The 19886-nt window shown below is 43.8% G+C and overlaps 2 long non-coding RNA genes across 3 annotated transcripts; one reads left to right on the top strand and one right to left on the bottom strand.

Moving 5' to 3' along the window:
* Nucleotides 1–351: 351 nt before the first annotated feature.
* On the bottom strand, nucleotides 352–3986 carry LOC135909920 (uncharacterized). The gene is made up of 2 exons (XR_010566844.2): nucleotides 3456–3986; nucleotides 352–2433 (listed from the first exon to the last, which is right to left on the bottom strand). It is a non-coding gene; the product is annotated as an uncharacterized lncRNA (long non-coding RNA).
* Nucleotides 3987–4328: 342 nt separating this feature from the next.
* LOC135911572 (uncharacterized) lies at nucleotides 4329–19238 on the top strand. 2 transcript variants are annotated; one of them, XR_011510042.1, is made up of 5 exons: nucleotides 4329–4380; nucleotides 4463–4543; nucleotides 12933–13052; nucleotides 16241–16460; nucleotides 19134–19238. It is a non-coding gene; the product is annotated as an uncharacterized lncRNA (long non-coding RNA). The 2 variants fall into 2 exon arrangements; XR_011510041.1 differs by lacking the exon at nucleotides 4329–4380 and having other exon boundaries at nucleotides 4403–4543.
* Nucleotides 19239–19886: the final 648 nt, after the last annotated feature.

Genomic DNA, 19886 nt, shown 5'->3' with positions numbered 1-19886 from the left:
GTGTACATTTCAATTACCCTAGCTATTTCACTAAGTGATTGTTGAATAAGAAACGTGTTTTTGTCCTCATAGGAAAAAGCTCATTTGAAATATGTCACACTGTTTGGACTTATAATATATTACCCAATAGACCTATATTTTGCAAGTTAGATCTAGCATGCAAATGATGACTGCTGTTGGCCACACAGTGTTGCTGCACCAATTTTCAGATTTGCAGACGTGGATAAGCAAATGAAGAGAAAATGAAACGCATGTTCTGTGCCACCCCATGATTCCTATGTATTGCTTGTGATAATATGAGGGGCCACTCGTGAACCTGTGTGCTACTCCCCCAAGCAGCGATTACTCAAGGAACCAGACATATAATGCTCTTCATTATTTACAGGCATTGCAAAAGTGTACAAAAGCATACTATACATGAACAAAATCTGTATATATCACTTTTGCTCACAGCACACATCATGACAAAGCATAAAAATGTGGCACAACATCACGTAATAACTTAACAAAAGCAAGCATGGTTAAATGGGATGTGCTTAATTCAAAAGAGTCCATAGAGCTTTCCAACAAAACTGAGCTCTGTTGCAAGGTAATGTAACATTTTCTATGGAGTTGGAAAATCAAAATGCAGCTGCAGTATTCATTTTGTAACAAGCGATGAAAGTGACTGTAAGGTCTTGTGAGCAACTTCCAGACAGCGAATAGCTAAAGCAAGTCTAAAGCCCTTTGATGGCATCTCATATTACTCATCTTTTATTATGTAGTTTAAGGAAAATGTTACTTCGCCATGCCATTTGGACAACTATCACTCACTTATCTCAAACAAAATATTACGCAAACATCTAATTTTGCCAGCTACAGTTGGTAATCTGAAATTGTGGATATCTGATGCCATTGACTTAGCGTCTAAGTGTACCATTCATAAATTCAAATGGAAAAAGAGGGTGACTCCACAAAGGACCCCAGTTTACGGCACTGTCGACAACATGCAAAAGAGCAGAGCATTATATGTCACGTACTTGATACCGTACAATTCCTGGTACTCAAGAAGAAACTTCTTCATCTTTCTCCTAACTGTAGCAAGCTCCTGAATGCAGATGCAAGGGTCAAGAAGGTAATGCATGATCACAAAAAATTTCAACTAATGGTTGTACTGTCTTTCTAGAATGCGTCCTATTAATGTGACTGGGGAACAAAACAGCAGCCGATTCCTCCGACCGGCAGCTTTCCACTCCTTTATGTCCTTTAAAGACCTTGGCAGCCTCGTGAGCTCCCATATGGGGGCGAGGCTCAGAAGACATTTGTCTGCATCAGGAAGATGTCGGCATAGATGAAATCGGTGGCACTGTCTGGACTTCAGCCACATAAACATTGTTGCCCGAACAAAACCATTACAAACGGCATGCACGTAGTGTACTACAAAGGCCTCACTAAATGAAAAAAAATGAAAGAAGTGTCAGCACACTTGCTACTTTGATGCCACAACTAGGGGCCTGCACGGCCTTTTGTGCATGGCACAAAAATGGCTCGTGTTCTGAGCTTGTTTGCAGAAGCACTTGACAGACACACACGACAAAACCCATTTCCTTTTGAAACAACCTGCCCAGAGTCCTCACACGATGCACAACCATAAGCACTGTTGAATTGTGTCATACTAGTTAGTTCACATTTGGAAACGCTGTCTACTGTACGGGGACCAGGAAATGTCTTTGACGTGTGCGATACACCACTGCTGTCCCTCCAAACAACTCCAGTGGATGATATTTCATTCATTCTTTTCACAAACTGCATCAAAAAAGAGTTCATTGATGGCCTCCCTGTGCCAAACCACAGCCCAGACAACAAAAGAGTCTGTGCACATTCTTTGCATGGCAGTTCACTAATCATCAAAAGAAGAGACCACATGCTCGCATCAGAACTTTCGAAAAGGGGCACACCGTCAGTATTCAATGTCAATCATTCGAAGTCACAGGCAACTTGTACTGATAGCTTTTTGTGGTGTCACACACATCAAAGGAAGTGCCTGTTCTACTGCATTGCAGCTTTCCTGATTCTAACACATCTGGAATTTGGCCCTTCAGATCCATTACAAGAAAAAATGATGAGCTTTTCAGTAAGCTGCCACTCGCATAATTCACATTGCACTGACTGCCAACCACATCATTTCCTGGTAATTCTGGTAGTTCACCAATATACCCAGAGCACACACTACAGTATAAGTGCTTAGCATACTGCTTTTCGGATCCGGCAAAGTGTCAAAAAAGAAGTATACTTTGATGTTGGGTACGCGACACCTTCTGGCAAGTGAGCTCTGAGAAGCTGCACTAAGCTATCGGTGGCTTCTTTTGAGCAGCCATGGCGCAAGCTGTGGGCCATGACCATTAAGAGGCTTTCGGCTTTCGTAAGCTTGGCTCCAGGAAACAGGTCTTCATCCTAAGCAGAGAGGAATGGTAGCAAACAATGGTGGTGTTAGAAAAAGTACAACATTACAATCATACACTTGTAGATGCCTGTTTTGTTACCTGCACAGTAAATTGGACAGAAAGTCCTGCCATGACAAGGGCTTCATGAGTTATCTTGTGGCACTGAGTTTAAACTGGCTAACATGTTACTTAACCCGGCAACTAACTTTAATGCACCATTTTAAGCTACCCCTTTTACTTTGTGAACCTGCCTCGAAATAATGCAGATGCCAACTGTGCATGGTGAACACCAGATGGCCACCAAAGAAACTTCTTTAAAGCAGCCATGGTACATGCAGCACAGTGAGACTAAGCACTGTCTTGCCATGAAATGTGTGCTTCGGGACAGCAGATATTTTTAACATGTACTTTTGGAGTACTATTAAATAACGACAGATGTTCAAGGAAGATTTGAGGGCTTCATTTGCAAACAACCCCAAAAAAAGCAGGCTTTGGCCACAACACGACAAAATTACACACACACACACACACACACACACACACACACACACACACACACACACACACACACACACACACACGAACGCACGCACGCATTATGTATATATGCTAGAACAGGCGCCAAGATAACGCCTCAACGTTAAAGGAAAACCCTAGGAAATTCCATCAGCACATTACGTATTGTAAGGCTCTGCGGTGCTCTGTTCCTGCCTCAGCTCCACTTTACCAGCACCGGTTTACTAATGCTTTACCATCAGTAAACATACTGATGTAAACTGTGTTTACATCAGTAATATGAATTTAACAGCGCGGTTTTCTCCTTAATTGGGAGAAATAACTGCTGCGAGCAATGACCGCATCGGTACGCTCCCTACTTCATTCCATCACGTCAATATTTTCACTATATGACTCGGTCACTACGCTGCATAAGCTTCAGGAGATAACCTGCGGCAGGCGTTACAGCGGGGCAAAATAAGACGTCACAGCAACAAAATAATATCTGGAAATTACGCCTAACACCACAACGCTTACCAAGTCATCCTTCCAGCCTCTAGGAAAATGCTGCTCGCCGGGGTCAGGATACACGTCAGCGCAATCAGCGTCACATTCCGATTCGCTGCTCTCAGACGACGAGGTAGACAAGGTTTCATGCGTGCTTTCCAATGGATGACAGTCTTCAGTTGCAGCGTCAACTGAAGGGAATGGTGCGATGTTGCCTGCGTCAGCGTCTGCTTCGTTTTCGCAGAAATTCTGTTCACTTGCATCAGTAGAACCCAGTTCACTGTCCAACGCGGCAGACGAAGCACCGACTGATGAACGTTTTTGAACCTATTTTGAGCGTATGGGCACGTCGATGGAGGGGTCCCATAAGTAATTTCCGAATTGTCTTCTCGACGACATTATTCGTGAACGGCGATGGGCCTTGCACGATTACTTTACGATAAAATATAGAGCGCAATACCCAAGTAAAACATAGCGAACAGCGAATGCGGAGTACAGCGGAGTAGTCATACAATCACGTAGTAGTGCACCCGCTGGCTAGAAAACCTAAAGCGTTGCCAGACGGTCAACTGTCTCGACGCTCAATGACTCAACAGTGAAACGTTAGATCAGCGTATCCAAGAGGTAGGTCTGGAAAATGCATTTTATATTATTAGGCAATTGTGTGTGGCTCACAGGGCCGCAAACATTTATTAAAGTTTTGTTTCAAACTTTTGTTATGAGTTTTTAAAAAAATAATTTTAAGCCAAACACAGCCATATCTAAAAAGTGAGCAGGAAACACTGATACCATCTCTTTCGTTTGCGTCGTGTTTGCATTTTTCCGTCGCCATTTCGTACGTATTTTTTGTTAGTTGCCTCCCGTCAAGTTGGTCCTTTATTTTATGTTCCGGCCTCGGCACGTGCGTTTGTTTGCTCGGACAGCTGGAGCGTAAGATGTCTCACGTCCTTGCGAAGTGAGTTGACGATAACAAGTGCGACGTGTATCCCGTGAATGCTTTGGCCGACACGGATGCGGCCTTCCGTCTCATATCGCAGCAGGGGTCAATTAAAGAAGTATTCAACTCATCAGTTGGAAAGAAGGAGCGCCACCGGACCCGGCAGTACTCCTTGCCTTCGGTGAGTACATCTCGTGTTTTTTGACGGCTGTCCCTACTAAAGTAACATATTTAACAGGGAGAGGCGGGCTAGTTGGTGGTCGATATTGGAATGCATCATGTAACCGCGAAAGCGACAACGGACGATGAAACATCCGCGCCTGTCCTGTGTGTTTCTTTCCTCGTCTGTTGTCGTTTGCGTGGTTACATGATGCATCCCAACTAAAGGCACGTTACACGGAACCTGTCTCAGAAAAGTTTATGCGCTGTCCAGGTTGCCGGTGTAGCGTGTTGCACGTACAATCAATTGATCACTAAGACACTGAAAAAAAAACATCTCATAGCGAATATGATCGACGCGACCAGTTTGTGTGCTAGACCTTGACATGTTTCATACGTATGCCCGAGCAGCGCAATGTAATACAGCCTAGCCACAAATTCGTGCCAGCTTGCCCGCTTATCGGTGCTCGATATTTCAGCAAAGTTCTGACTGGTGTCGCATAAAAGTCGCGGGCCGCTTTTATCGTCGCGACAAGAGATTGGGGGATTTTTTACAAGCACTGCTCCCGGAGGGGACATGTGACCGGCAAACGAACGCTTCAGAAGAGCACTTGATATTTTAACAAAAGAGGCGGCGCAGGTTCTCCAGGGCACCCAAAGGGTGCGGGAAGATCAAAGCTGGAAGCAGGGCGGCCCGTGAGTTGGGGCAGCGGAGGCCGAAGCGTGTCAGGGGCATTCACACTGTAAGGCATTCGTATTTCGAGCTGCCGGTCTTCTACAGGTGGATGGTCACGCATTTATGAAAAAGAAGTAATATTTATTTATTTACAATATCGCAAAGGCCCCAGTAAAGGGATGTTACATGAGGGGTGGGCTATTTACAAATGCATTAAGTGTTATATACAATTTTTTTTATTACTGTATTGAAGTCGGTGCTACTGGAGAGGAGCGCAACGTCAGAGGGAAGGTAATTCAAATCTTGCAATGTTTTGACAAAAAATGAAGAAAGATTCACAGTGGTTCGAGCAGATGGTGGGTATACAGCTGTTTCGTGATTGGTGCTGACTTGATGGCACGAGTACAAGGTGACGTGTGATAAAACTTGAACAATAGGCACAGACGTGCTATTCTGCGGCGTGCTGAAAGACTTCCAAGGTTTGCACGACATTTTAGTTCGGTGAGACTAGAATGGTATGAGCATTCTGAGAAAATGAATCTGGCTGCATGGTTCTGTACAGATTTTAGCATTTTTTTAGGGTTACTTTTGTGAGGGTCCCAAACAGTACATGTGTATTCCAGTTTGGTCTGATTATTGTGTGATAGGCGAGAAGTAGGACAGAAGGATGTGGTAGATAAAGGTTACGATGTAAACAACCAAGAACACGGTTAGCTTCATTAGTAGTGTGCATTGTATGAAAGGACCGTGTTAAATGTGATGACAAATGAACACCTACGTACTTGTACGCACTTACACATGAAATTGCGAAGTTATAGATCAAATGATTCAGTGATGAGTAATATTGCTGGCAATGAAAAGAAAGTGGTGATGTTTTATTTGTGTTTAGTGACATGAGCTACTCGTTGCACCAGATTTCGATCCGTTGAAAGTCAGACCGAAGGGAGTGAATGTCAGACAGGTTGGTAATTGGACGATATATGTAGCATGCAGTCGTCTGCAAAAAGTGTGATGTTAGAAGAAATATCACTCGGTAAATCATTGATATATATTAGGAATAATAGTGGGCCTAGGATCGTGCCCTGAGGCACGCCCAAGCTGACAGGAAGGTAGGCAGAAGGCTGTTTATTGGCGCGCACGAATTGCTGGCGGTTAGTTAGAAAGTCACAAATCCATTCAAACGCAAAAGAATTAACGCATGAAAGTTTTAGAAACGGGCGTTCATGAGGAACGTTATCAAATGCTTTCTCGAAGTCCCCCCCCCCCCCCAAAAAAAAAGGACACTCACACGATATATCTCACGTGCTCCTTTCTTCCGCATTCCAAAGAAAGCCTGCGAAATATAAAAAAAAATACCATGTGACGGGGCAATGGTGCACTGTTATTGTGTTGCTTGCTCTCAAGCGTGCGATGGATGAAGACGTCGGCTGCAGCGAGACTGGCCCGTGACAGGGCGTTACGTCTGGTGTAGGTATCTGGGCGTGCGACTTTTATCGCATGACGGCACAAATGCATGCTGCTGGCTGAGCGGTGCCGAAGCGATAAAGCATCTAAGGAGACGAAAGAGAACAAGAAGATAGCTTTATTTCTTTTTTATTCTTGAAATGGACACGAGCTGGCGGCCTGCCGATGGAGTGTAATGGGGTTGGGCGGGGAGGCGACGTTAGGGCCGGAATGATTTTGCAGTGACCTTCAATCCAAAAAGTGTCTTTCGATTATAATGCGTGTTCGAAGAGGTCACCATCTCATAGGCACATTTTCCAAGCCGTTCTTGATCATGGTATCAGGGATGGAGTTGCAAACTTGTCTTACTTTTTCTTTTAGGTTCTCTGATGTTGTAGTTGGTGTCCGGTATACTTGATCCTTGATGTAGCCCCAGAGAAAGAAAGCAAGGGAGTTAAATCTGGCGGCCATGCTGGCCAAGCAATGAGCCCATGCTGTCCAATACACTGCTGCGGGAATAATTCATGCAGCCATTTGCAAGCTTTGCTGCTGCCGTGTGCATGAGCACCATCATGCTGATACCAAATATCCTTGATCCTAGCCAATGGAACTCGGCAAAGAAAATCCTCAGGCGCCCCATCAAGGATGTCATTCATATGTTTCGCCTGTAAGCATGTTATTAAAAAACAGGGGGCCAATGATAGTGCCACCGTAAATTCCACACTACACGTTAACCGACCGCTGATATTGGTAATGTCTTCAAAACCCAGTGAGGGTTTTCGTTGCTCCAATAGTGAGTGTTGTGGATGTCCACGTGGGCATTACATGAGAAGGTAGCTTCATCAGTCCACAATGTTTTGTTGGCAAAGCCCGGCGGAAGATAATCTTCCACCTTGATTATATACCAGTTTGCAAAGTGCTTTCGATTTTTGAAATAGCGGGGCTCCAACATCTGGTGCAGCTGCATGTGGTATGGATGAGGCTGCCTCTTCTTAAGTACTCTTCACATTGAAGAATTTGGCACTCCAGCTTCAGCACCCACACTACGAGCACTTGCATGTGGGTCTGAAGAAAACTGACACAGTATCTATCTCCATGTCCTCGTCCAGGACTGAAGATTTATGTTGCTTCTTCGTAAAAGTCCCAGTCTGTCTCAGCGTTTCATATGCATGCGCAATCATCATTGAGCTCAGATGCTTACCTGGATGCCAGTGTGGAAATAGCTAAAGTGCACGCCTTCTATGTCCACTTGACGCACCTAGAGCCAAAACCAAATCCTCCCTTTCCTCATTGGAGTAAGCCATATCCGCTGCTCAACGTTGGTCACAGCTGAATAGCGTTGCTGTAGAGAACACGCAGGGATATGTATGCCTGAGGAGCTCTGGATATTGGGGGCGAGCTCCACCACTGGAAAAGCTCATGCCACCATCGGCGTGACGTGACATATGAGAGGTCACGTGGACACAGTGGCCGCATCGGCTGCATTGGAAGCACCGAAGCGAGCTGAAAATGAAAGTTAAGTGCCACCTGTGCTACAGTTATGATTAAGTGGTGAGGCTTTACCGCTTGACAACATTTGAAAGTACTCTAATAGGTAGTGGCTGCCTTTGGAAGCGTGCAGCATGGTAGGCTGCTGCTCGGTGCCGTTGTGCCGGACGTACGCAGTGGAGCCTGGTGTCAGCCTTATTCACACGTAGCCACAGAACAAAGAGCCACATGAAGCTTGACTCGCGAAACTTAGAAGTGGCAGACAGCCATCACCTGCAACTCCGGTATGCAGCAAACAGGTGCGAGGAAGATTTCTGCTATGGTGTCAGGACTGCGCGATGTTCGGTGAGTAGCAGAAAACGCACACCGAGACGCTTGCCCACGCCCACTGCCTAGCTAATGTCATGACGGTTTTGGTCTATGAACTTGTTGACTGGATTACGACGAAGAAGCACAGGAAAATCGCACGCTGAGAAGACCGATAAGCATACAGTGCGATGCAACTTGAGAAATAATATTGGAACGTCCAAGAATTCAGAAGACAAAAGAATTAATCGTTGCGATGGCACATCACAGTCACCGTAGGTGTCGAAATCTCTATCACAAAATTATTTTTGAACAGTTGTGATAGCATCCATGCAACAAAGATTGCCATTGTACTGTAAAATGCTCATATGCTGCAGCCTAAAGCTCGTGGCACGGTGCGAAAACGCGCTCACAGTGAAAGCAAAACATTGTTCACAGACATGCATGCAGACGGTTTCTGCGAACCCGTGCGATCGCTGCATTGAGGCTTCCTTCTGTTATGCCCCATTTGGTTACACAGACAGCCCACTATAAGAACATATTTCGCATAGTTTATTCGCAGCATTTGCCTACCTTTCAGGCAATTAGGGAGACTCCATCCTGGCGACCGCGTGCAGTGGCGCTCACTGTACATATGTATTCGGCAAAGAGATAGCGTCTGTAAACAATTCTGTGCTTTCAGTTTGCCCAAGATTATTATATCGACAGTCAAAAACTTCCCTCATTGTGAGAGTACTTACATAAATGTTGAGGAGGGCCGCCACGTGGTGTTTTTTTTTAGCGCTGTAAGCGAAACCTATGAGGAGCGCGCCGCGTGATCTCATACTACGCAAGGGAGGAGCTTCTGACAGATGGCGACTCCGTAAGTCCTCGCCCCCAACATTGCAGTTCGCTGGAATTGGTTCAGACGAGGTACATAAGGTATGATCTACATCCGGTAAACTGGAACAGCCCGTGGACGCACTCTCTCGGTGACTGACACGCTGGTGACGGTGCAGAAGTGTGAAGCCAGACGCTTCCACCCGATACTGCGACCACAAAGTGATGTGCATCCGTGGGGTGCGAGATAAAAAAAAAAAAGTCTGGTAGACAGTAAGTGCGAGAAGGAGAGCAGACGGGGCCAGTATGGAAAGAGTTGTCTGAAGAATACATGTGTAATCTTCCTTGAATATAGCCAAGGTTTTTTTACCATTAGTTAGTTTTGTTCGCATGCGACTTATCCGCTGTTATTCGAGCCCTAAGGTTTAAAGTTGTAGCATCATCGTTCAATTTGAAAACTTTTACAAGGTCATTTGTGTACAAAGGCAAAATTCCAGCAGCAGTAATTGCTTTCCAGCATTCCCACGCACTTCGCCCTTCCCTTCTTTCAAGCAGAATCAAAATGCTGCTTTCATCTTTTCTCTTTTGTGGCCTTAGATGCTTTATCGCTTTGGCAACATTTGGCCAGCAGCATGCATTTGCACCGTCCTGCAATAACAGCCGCATGCCCGGATACCTACACCAGGCATAACACCCTCTTGCGGGCCAGTCTCACTGCAGCCAACACTGTTCATCCATCGCACGCATCAGAGCAGCACAATAACAGTGCACAAGTGCCCCGCCACGTGGTATTTTTTCATATGTTGTGGGCTTTCTTTGGAACGCGGAAAAAGGGGCCATGTGAAATATACCGTGTTGGAAACAATTTATTGAGAGGTTTCTGTAAATGCTCTACAACTTTGCATCTCACACTTGGGGTCTGCGGCCAATACCTAAAAAGTTGATTATTTAAACATAAATAATCCGTTAGTTAAGGGGAAAATAAAAAAAACAGCCTGAGTAACTCTAGAACAGTGCCAACATTATGAATTTGGTTCAACTTGCGTCCGGAGTGCCTTTCAGTTTTAAAACTTTGGCTCAAGCTATGTGGGACAAGTTGTATATATAGTACACGAGGGAGATTGAAAGGTTAGATGACATAGCTGGCTGTTCATTACACTATTACCAAAAAAGTTGTTTGTAAGTTTAATAACTAGCCCTCATTTATCACTAGTTGCGAATAAGCTCATTATGTAAACTAGGTTGGTACTTAACCAGACTTACTTAGTCAAGACAAGCATGGGCGGGTTTTTGTAGCAATGCCTTTTCCCATGGAGGAAAGAAACAAAGTAGGAGGGCTTGACGTCACATTTTTGAAGAAGTGACTAGCGCAAGGGTGGACATGAGACAATGAGACACTAAAAAGATGACAAGGACAAGCGCCTGTCCTTGTCGCCTTTTAGTGTCCACTCTTGCGCTAGTTACTACACCATGGAATACCAACTAGCCCGGTCTCGCACCCCACATTTTTTAAGCCGGAAATGCAGCCATGTTGGTGTGCCATCTCCCTTTGTGCCTCCAATCAGCTCGCCAGAACAGTTAGGCACGAGCTTTGAACTTGCATTGCTATGAGCTGCCAGAAGTGTGTGCTGCTGATGCGCATCAGAACAATGCCTGTGAAACTTCTTGATCAGTTTTAGTGAAGGAGACGCGATCCTGTGCCCATCTGGGGCATGTTGAAGAAGATGACAAAGACCTGCACCGCAAATACTTGAGTATGTCTGTTGCTGACACTTGCACTCACAGACCCAAAACATCTTTCAAGCTTACACACCTCTCTTCAAAGTCAGCTTGTCTTGCAAACATAATGTGCTGCGAGAAAGACGCGGGTCGAACAAGCTTATTTCACTTTTCAGAGGCCTAGCACACCAGCGAGAGCTTAAGGGGCATGGTTGCTATGGCAAGGTTTTCATTTGGGGCACCATTACCAGTGCTGCATTGCGAAAAACAGCATGCGACTTCCGTCACACTACCTCCAACACGTCTGTGTTGTCCGGCGCCTCTCCTACGCTCTCCTTCCTCCATGCCTTTTCCCGATAACAATGCCTTTCAGTGCTCTTCGCTTTAGTGAGTGGTCAAGCGAGGCTGTGTATCGGGCGGAGCTTTAATAGAGGCCACTCATAAATGCGAAAAGCACTGAAAGGGATTGGCATCGAGAAAAGGCATCGCTACAAAGTACTGGCCATGCTCGCCACTTCTTTCTGTATAAGTAAATACAAATAAAAATTGGCTCACAAATGTACAGGACTTGACACAGCATAAGAATTTGGGATAAGAGTTAATGGAGAATAGCTTAGTAACTTGCGAATCGCTGATGATATTGCCTTGCTTAGGAACTCGGGGGACCAATTGCAATGTATGCTCACTGACGTGGACAGGCAAAGCAGAAGGGTGGGTCTAAAAATTAATCTGCAGAAAACTAATGCTTAACAGTCTCGGAAGAGAACAGTAGTTTACGATAAGCAGCGAGGTACTGGAAGTGGTAAGGGAATACATCTACTTAGGGCAGGTAGTGACCGTGGATCCGGATCATGAGACTGAAACAATCAGAAGAATAAGAATGGGCTGGGGTGCGTTTGGCAGGCATTTTCAGATCGTGAACAGCAGGTTGCCATTATCCCTCAAGAGAAAAGTGTGTAACAGCTGTGTCTTACCAGTACCCATCTACGGGACAGAAACCTGGAGGCTTATGAAAAGGGTTCTCCTTAAATTGAGGACGATGCAACGAGCTATGGAAAGAAGAATGATGGGTGTAACATTAAGGGGGATAAGAGAGCAAGTTGGGTGAGGGAACAAGCACAAGTTAATTACATCTTAGTTGAAATCAAGAAAGAAATGGGCCTCGCCAGGGCATGTAATGAGACGGGAAGATAACTGATGGTCATTAAGGGTTACGGACTGGATTCAAATAGAAAGGAAGCGTAGCAGGGAGCAGCAGAAAGTTAGGTGGGCGGATGAGAGTAAGAAGTTCGCAGGGACAACATGGCCACAATTAGCACATGACCGGGGTAGTTGGAGAAGTATGGGAGAGGCGTTTGCCCCACAGTAGGCGTAGCCAGGCTGATGATGATGAAGCAAGTGATCATTGTTAGCATTGTGTTCAGTGGGGCTGGTTGGTTCATGTTTAGAATAAAGACAGGGACAGCACATCATGGAGTACAGGACAGCGCTCTGTGCTGTGCTCTTTACTCGCTCGCCCTGTGTTGCGCTGTTCCTGTTTTTATTCTAAAGGGATCATTGTCTGTGTTTATATATTTTTAAATAAGGTTTCCATTGAAACCGTACAACGGTGTGGAGTAAACAAAAATATCGGGACATCTGAACATTCGAATATTATTCATCAAACAACCATGCAGGCTGACTGATCACTGGTTGTCCAGTTTTAATCTTTGAATAAGTTGGGAATCAAGCAACCGAATAACTGTTATTGCCAAAGGCCTGATTTAATTGTGCTTTTATAGTTTGTCAACTACCATTGGCAATATTGAATTAAGGCGTGTTTGTAAGAAGGCATTATGTTGATAACTTCGATGACAGTCTGTGAAAATGCACTGCCCACAGATAATTTTCGTGCGCGTGATACTGCTAAACCAATTGTTCAGTATGTCTTTAAAAAAATAGATGCTTTCTTTTATTTCAGATATCAACCCATGCAGCACCTGTACTGTTCAGGTAAAGGCACTTCAAGAAGAAAATCGGGAATTAAAAGATGAAGTGGAACATATGAAGCGGATGGCAGAAAAACACGATTACATTTATGGTAAAAAGCCTTTAAACATATGTTGCCACAACATTATACAGTCAGCAGCTGTCCTAACCTTGGTGCTTGACCACTTGCCATTGCTTTTGAAAAAGTTGAAGACCCTTCAAAATAAGAAAGAAGTTAATTTCATGAAACATGTTTTTCAACGGAAAGGTTTTTGCTTCCGTTATTACCATGTGAACTTGGTCACAAAGTGCCAAACTATGTCATAAAAGGCGCTGGTAAGAACACTCTTCCTTTCCTATGAAAGCACAACAAAATTTTTCAGGTAAATGAAGAGAAAGAAGTTTTACACCATAATGCATTCGTCGATTATCAGCCATTTCTAACTTTTTTATAGGCCATTGAAAGGCAGTAAAATGGCCTGTATTTAGGATTTTTACCAGTAAAAGCTTAAATTTTGCATCAGGCAAATGGGCAGGACCTGTACAATGCTGAAAAAAAAATGCTTGGACGGAATATGGTACAATAGTGTACACATGTGACGACCACTCAAGAAAGCTGATACGGTGTGCTAATTTAACAATGAATTGAAAAAAAATATGCAAACACTGCCTCTTGTCATAGCTCATTGTGTTGTTATTAAACTGAGAAAGCTTTGTTAGAATAATTTTTTGCTTAAAGGGAGAAAAAAGGATATTGAAGTGCTATTCCACCGATCTCAAAATGTACAATACATCTTCTCACTTCAGGAAGCCTCTTGGCGCCAAAGACGGAATGCATGGATACGAGCGCTCCTGTGCCAATAAATAGAGGTTAGCCTAAACTGATTTTAAGGTAATTGCTTCATTGCTAGGGTGGTTATGAGCCTCTTCAGTCAAGCAGGGCTGCTAGATTACTTATGTTTAGCAGCATGTCACTGTCTGCTAATTTCCTGCTTGGTGCCCTTACACAGCATTGGGCAGTGCATTGATACCGACGTATTTGCTACCCGACTACTTGTGCCAGTCTAGTTAGAATTGGGCAGAATGCAATAAATAAAATAATAATAATAATTGCAGATTCTCGTAAATATCAAACGAGTAAGTTGGTGGGAATGAGCTGCCCAGTATTGTGTAAGGATGATGAGCTGGCCGTTAGTAGAAAGCGACATGCTACTAAATACACGTAATCTAGCAGCTCTGCTTGACTGAAGAGGCTCGTAACCACCCCAGTACTGAAGGAATCAACATAAAATCAGTTTGCGCTACCCTTATGGCACAGTAACGCTCGTGTTTAGTACTACAGGCTCAATATATAACAAGAGATCAAAGGACGAGAGAAAAGAAATAAAATGTGCATGCATCCGCTAGCACAAGAACTTGGAAAAGGACAGCAGAAGCACAATGAGATAAACAAAGTGGCGAGTGATCGCTTTTTCATTCTGCGTAACTTGTGCATTTATCCACTTCCAGTTTCATTTCACATGCTGCCATGGCTCAGTGGCTGCATTTTGACTGTGGTGCAATCCAAAAGCACCTGTCTGTTGTGATATACTAAAGAACCATAAGTGATTGCTTTCATAATTTCGTAACCAATTTATTTTGCAGAAGCACCCAAATTAGTCAAAACGACCTAAAACTGCACTTGGCAAGGTTGTAAATCAAGCCAAACAAACAGTTGGACCTTTTGTTGCTTGCCCAAAGGTGCATATATCTATCATATCCTCTGTCTCAGCTAGCTAACATAAATGCATGAAATGGTACTGTCAGAAAAATGAATTTTTCGCACTATCCTTAAACTTGTTCTCTGCAAGCTCCAAGTCTCTTCAAGTCAAAGGCAGGAACATGCACATTGGTATAGCAATGCATCATCAGAAATTGCTGTTTATTTAAAAAGGTAGTAAGCAGGATGACCTCTGATTGATAGGCTGCATTTTTCATATCAATTTTGTCTGTGAAAGCACACATTAGGGTTGATGCCTGAGGAAACTTGTCACTGTCTTCACTGTAATTATGCATTTATGTTTCTGGCTAGAAACGTCATTTATAGTCCTAATATAATGTGTGCTGTGTAGCATCCATGTCTGAACCTGTACTTACTATTGCCAAAAAGCACTCGTCCTGTCTCCCTTTCTCTTCCGTGTTTTCTTCGATGAATTCATAACAGTGAGCTTGCGTTCAAATCCTTTTAAGCTACTGATAACTTACACGATCACCAGACAGTAACTTTAATGTCATGAGCTTGTACAATTTCACTTGATGGAGGTCACTTTGGTGTTACATGACAAAAAAGTGTCACCTGATATTGAGGGCCTATGGTGCTTATCAGAGTAGTATGCACTTGAGCTTTTCCTGTGTCTTTATGCTGTGTGTAGATATTATGAATGGATATGAAAGTGCCAGAAAAACCAAACTTGCCTCCGGTGGGAGCCGAACCCACAACCTCTTCACTACAAATTGCGTTACCGCGGCAACTATTCCAACTTCTAGATTCTTGGGCATTTTGTTTATGTGTAACCGTGGGTGTGTTAGCCAGTTTTATTCATGCCAATCCATTGGATGTGGACCACCCTTTTGGCCAATGGTGACGCATATGTGAACTTTATGAGCAGGCAGCTGACCAATAAACTCTTGTATGCTATTTGAAGACATCAAACCTGCCTGATTCAAGACACTCATTATGAAATTAAAGACAAAGGGAACTGAGGGGCCCAATTTTGTTAAACACAATCATGTGAAACCAACAGATAATAAGCCAAATAAAACATAAAGGAAGTTATCTGTATTTTTTTATTTAACTGTAGAAATGATAAAGCAAAATGATAGTCGATGAAAAACAACTTGCTGCTGTAAGTCATGCCAGTAACTGCTGCAGGTTACCGCATTGTTTCTCTCCTTTAAACTTAGCTATTTGCTCCTAGATGTGTCACCCGCTGTGGTTGCTTAGTGGCTATGGTATTGGGCTGCTAAGCATGAGGTCGCGGGATCGAATCCCGGCCACAGTGGCTGCATTTCAATAAAGACAAAATGGAAAAGCGCCAGTGTACTTAGATACAGATGCACGTTAAAAACCCCAGGTGGTCCAGATTATTCAGGAGTCCCCCACTACAGTGTGCCTCATAATCAGATCGTGGTTATGGCATGTAAAACAGCATAATTTAATTTTTTGTTAGGTATGTCATTGCCAGCAAATTCTGAATCTTACTCTGCAAAAGGTTATGGGCTATACAGCTCCCACATGATATTTTTTTTTCATGTTCCCAGGTGGACATTGGGGCCGGTGTCAGTGTTGAACAAGGCACCCTAGAGAAGCTATGCTGAGCATGCGAAAGTGGCCTTGGCAAATTTGCCAGGGCTCTTTTGTGGAATGTATTCACCCCTGAGGAGCTACGGGACGAACCGCTCCTGGGTGAGAAGAGCAACTTGCACTTAAACCAGCCATTCAAGGAGGCCTTGGACCCTATTCGTATCCGAGCTGTGATTGGTATGTACGTCAGTCCTAGTGGTACAACTCCAAATTCCAGTCTTGGAACATTATTTTAAAAATTCGCATCTCCTCGTGCGTTACTTAGCAAGAGATATGCGCCAGCACAGCAATATTAGCTTTTAGTTTGACTGGTCAAGCTCGGCACCACCAGGTAGCTGGACCGTACAGAGCGATCAGGCCACTCACGGACGTCTAGGCTAAAAGCTCCTTATCACAGCAATAGTAGCATGGAGAGGATTTAGTGTACGCCTCCACCTATCCATCAAAATCTCCAAATCTTGCCTGTGGTTAACAGAAAACCAAACACGCTTGGCATTGCGACAGAATGGTCGCAACACATGCTGCTTCGACAGCTCGCTTGGGATCGACTGCCAGTCAGCTGGCGGAGAAGTTTGAGAGGCTTGGTGCGCTGGCTCAAGACAACTAGAAGGAGATGACAGGATGTCCCATCACGATGCAGAGCCAGTGAAGGCGGAGCTTAGCCTGGCGAATGAGTTGGAGAAAAAGCATGGCTATGGAGGTGGGTAACTTTTAATTGGCTAAAGTTCTCTTAAAGGGCCCCTGAAACAGTTCGGACAAATTTTGTAGACGCGTAGGATACAGCTAAAGTTAATCATTCACACCACAATTTGTGTGAAGCCTTGCGTATTAAGAGAGCCACTGACGATTACAAGTTACCCTCCTCCGTAGCCATGTGTTTTCTCCTCAACTCGTTTGCCAAGTGATCAGGGCTGAGCTCCGCGTTCACTGGCTCTGCGTCAGGACGGCACGTCGTGCCGTCTACTTCCAGTTCTCTAGGACCGAGTGCGCGAAGCCTCTCCAACCTCTCCACCAGTTGCTTGGCAGTCGACCCCAAGCGAGAGCTATCGAAGCAGAGTGCATTCTGAGCAGTCTGTCGCAACGCCGAATGTGTCTGGCATTCCGGTAACCACAGCTGAGCGGTCTGATTGGTCTGCACGGTCTAGCCACCTGTTGGCGCAGAGCTTAACCAGCCAAACAACGAGCTAATATTGCTCTGTCTCGGCGTAAAACAATTTAAGCATTTACAAAAACATGTTAACGATTACGCTCGGGCAAAATATTTACACCAGCAGCAAGGAAGAATATACTTTGTTACTGTTACTGTTTTTGGTCAAGCTCTGTGCCATCAGGTGGCAGCGCCGTGCAGTTTGTGCTTCTGCTCATCCTGTGAAACGGCACAGTCAAACAGCCAGGCCCTGTCTCCTTGTGCTTGCCTTTACCCAAATACCGGACTCGCGAAACTCTATTGTGGTTTTTAGTAATCCTCCGGTGTAAAGTGACGGCTGCAAACGTGCAAATCCTGGCGCCGATTCGATATCGACAGTCCGATGCACTGCAGCCACTTCGCTCGTCTGCTGCCTTGCAGAGGGACATGGTGTTGCAGCTCGACATTGCGACTTACTACGTTTTCAGCCTTCAACGTAACAAAGGCGAATCGTGTTTCTTGCGAAAGGACTGAGACCGACAATGACTGCGGAGCTCTCGTAAAAATGGAGCACGTTGCAACACAAGCAGACGACACTTGCTGTGCGCCAGAAGTGTAGTGACAAATTTTTCTTGTGCATTCTCTTTCTGTTACTTTCTTTTTATAGAAACAAATTAACTAACATTCCAACTATTAAGAACAACATTGGTTCACCATAAAGTTAAAAAAATTATTGATGAAGCGCGCTGGGCGGCCAGTCCGATAGCTTGCCCTACCAGCATCATTAGGACAGTTTACATCAAATGGTTAGATGCGGCTGAAAATTCAGCCGAGTGGTGTGCTGTGATCAGCAGCAATGTAAATTTTTGAAATCTTATAATAAATTATGTGCTTTAACCGGAGCACTTACATGTGTCAAATAATGATAAGAAGGACCTATCCTCTAATGGCTCAGTATGCTTGTACAGAATCATCAAAATCATTTCGGGGTCCTTTTAATGTAAGATGCTTTACACAGATTGTTGTGCGAATGTTTTACTGTAGCTGTGCCCCACGTGCCTACAAAATTTGTTCGGGCCATTTCGGGGACACATAAGTGTGTCTTAGCAACAAGGCTGTATGTCAACGCTTATTAGCCTTCATATAGCTGTGATACTTTAGTGTTGCTATCATTGCTTCCACTTTTGGCTGAAGCTTCAACTGTTTTTGTCATTGAAATTCATTTTTTCTGATTGCCCGATAATTTGATAAGGTTTACGCACCCTTTTGGGTAAGAGAAATTTGCTGTGAGGATAAATGAATTTATAAAAGGTCAAATTTTCATTCAACGAAATTTTTATACAACGAAGTAAAGTGCTGGTTTTACTGGCTTCGTTATAGAGGATTACCTGTACGTGCAAATGAATTATATAAAATTCCAATGAATAGCTGCTAACCCACTGACCTGTTCTTTATGCATGCCAAAGAGCTTGGTGCCAGTACTGAGATGTTTATCTTCATTCTGCCTCTGCTCTTTACAATACTGTGGTGCACACTTGATAACTGCAGACCCTGGCTCAAAGTACACAACGTAGCTAAATTACTCTGTGATGATGTTTTATGACTGACACTAGCAGTGTGGCCTGCACTTAAACATAGCATAAGGCTTCAATTTGTTATTATTTTATTAGACAGCTAGAAAATCCTGTATGCATCGGTAATCTTATGCTGTATTTCTTTTGCAGACTACACATGCTCCAAGTTTCCCTCTGCCAGCGTCTCCTACATAAAGAACATCATCTCCTCAGTACTGGCAAGAGAAATGAAAGAGCCTGAAGCTCAATAAATTTGTGGGCTATTGTATAAAAGGAATGATTCACATACTTTTTGTTAATCACGAAGTTGTTTCTTTTCATAACACCACAGGGAAAGAGGCCTTGCAATGGAAAGCTAGAAAATGCACCTTGAAGATGTCCCGAGGCCAAGCCATGCCTCAATGGCGAATATCAACATTAGTTAATCTCATGTTGCATTGCACCTTACAATCCATAAATTTAATATTGCATTCCACTTTACAATCCATAAACCTAATGTTGCATTCCACTTGAAAATCCATAAACTTATTGTTGCATTCCACTTTACAATCCATAAACTTATTGTTGCATTCCACTTTACAATCCATAAACTTAATGTTGTATTCCACATTACATTTCATGGAAATACAATTGTTCGTCCATGGGAATTCCATAGAAAGTCAAGGCAATAACTGGTAAATGAAATTACAATGGTTTCACGGTGGCCACTTTTCAATGCTGGTCAACAAATCTGCAATAGTGGGACAATGATATTTCAACAAAAATTTTGTTGATTGAGCAATAGGACGGCAATGGAATATCTACTAAAATTCAACACTAATTTTCATAAGGGATATATACACATGCGTGCAAACAGCTTGCCGTTTTCATCCTGTTTTTCCCCTCCACTGTGTCACGGTACAC

This window comes from Dermacentor albipictus, unplaced genomic scaffold, assembly GCF_038994185.2.
Source record: "Dermacentor albipictus isolate Rhodes 1998 colony unplaced genomic scaffold, USDA_Dalb.pri_finalv2 scaffold_31, whole genome shotgun sequence".
NCBI lineage: Eukaryota > Metazoa > Arthropoda > Arachnida > Ixodida > Ixodidae > Dermacentor > Dermacentor albipictus.
Note: the sequence above shows the minus strand (reverse complement) of the source record. Positions and strands in the feature narration are given on the sequence as shown.